This window comes from Acyrthosiphon pisum, chromosome A2 (genome assembly GCF_005508785.2).
Source record: "Acyrthosiphon pisum isolate AL4f chromosome A2, pea_aphid_22Mar2018_4r6ur, whole genome shotgun sequence".
In the NCBI taxonomy this organism is placed as follows: domain Eukaryota; kingdom Metazoa; phylum Arthropoda; class Insecta; order Hemiptera; family Aphididae; genus Acyrthosiphon; species Acyrthosiphon pisum.
In genome coordinates, this window is record NC_042495.1 from 12,765,293 (window position 1) to 12,767,051 (window position 1,759).

A 1,759-nucleotide genomic window follows, 5' to 3' on the forward strand; every position below is an offset into this window, starting at 1 on the left:
ACGCCGGTTGAAGTCCTCCATCAGGTTTGCTTCGTTCGCCTCGTACAACGCCAGCGAGTTCGACGGCTGGCAGAACACCAGTATAGTGACGAACAGATACCGCAGTTGTCGCGGTGTGTCCAACGTCGTCGTATTCCGTCAAACAATCCCGCCACGTTCGGTCGTTTTCCAACAGTCCGAGTGCAACCGCAGCCGCCGTGAATGTTTCGTGAACGACCCCGTCCACCGTCCTTATGTCTTGAAAGGACTGCGGGCCTCTTCGGTTCAGAAGTAGCAATCTCAAGTGGAAACGGTCCCGGTCCAGTGGGTTCACTACGTACATCCCCAGATAACAATTTTTTGTTTAATAATATTGTTATAACATTATAATCACGAATAATATTAGTATAACGCCATTATAATACTATTATAATATTGTCATTACAAAATGCTGTCTGGGTCCGAGCCAACGTCACGTTTGTCATCCGATTCAGCCGCGGACACCATTGTCTGACATTTCCGAGATTTCTTTCTGGCCGCGGAACCTGCCAGGTGTAATGCTTCGGTATGTCGTGGTACAAGTATTGTCGAGCATCCGCGTTGGTCGCGTTGAGCGCGAAGAACTGCGTGAGTTTTGTGTGACGCGTACAGCTTGGTTCTGTAGCCGTTCTTCTTCTTGGCCCGGCGCAAAGTACACGTTCTGACGACCCTCCAGGTGAACAGGAAGCCTGACGACCACGTGACTTTTGCCGTGCAAATTGTACGAAAACAATCGCCAGATGGCTTCTGGCGGGCTGACGTATCTCGAGTTGACGTACCTAAAAAGAAAATATATTCAAAATATGACTAACAATACATTGACTGGCATGATACCGTTTGGTGTTGTGATTGGTATTATTATTATTTATTATAATTATTCAAGTGAATTTAATTTATTTTTTGTTCTGTTGACGCATAGTATATTATATTTCAATGTTTAATAATTTTAATTTATTTTGAAGTGAAGCGAATAGAAACGTTTAGCCATACTAAGAACTAATTTTTGAAAATTGTACTTACAGTTCTTTACTTTAACTATTAGTGAACAGATACACCATCGGTGTGTCATTATTAGTTTGGCATACAATAAATGTGACTGATATATTATGATATGTTGTGATAAGCAAATGTTGCAGTGGCACAGGTAAAACAAAAACGGCTTGAGTAGGTAAATATTAGTAAACTTATATTACAATTTAAATAATTTACAGAGTTGGAATTAGTTTATTTTGTATTGTGAAAATAAGAAAAAAACTTGTAAGAGCTGGAATACATTATCTGTGTGACTGTGTATAAATCACTGTATAATATTATACAAGAACGGCAAAGCTATAGGAATATTAATGTATATCAACGAAAACAACAATCCATGACTTGAATGAAAAAATAATAATCATACTTAAACAACACATTAAATGTAAATTATACAACTACCCTAAAAACCTAAAAAACAGTGGTTAAAATAACACTGAACACACTGCTAAAAATAACACATGCATAAAATATTGTTATATGCTATGGTATAATATAATATAATACCTATAATAAAAGTCTATCAATAGCATATAGGCACCACTGTGTACTAATGTAGACCACCCATAGAACTCTCTGCAGAAGTACATAATGTATGGTACAACCTAGTATATATCATAATATATAATTATAAGACTCTTAGACACTATTGATGGTAATTGATTTATTAGTTAGCTATTTATTTAGATATGTATAGAATGTTTATTAC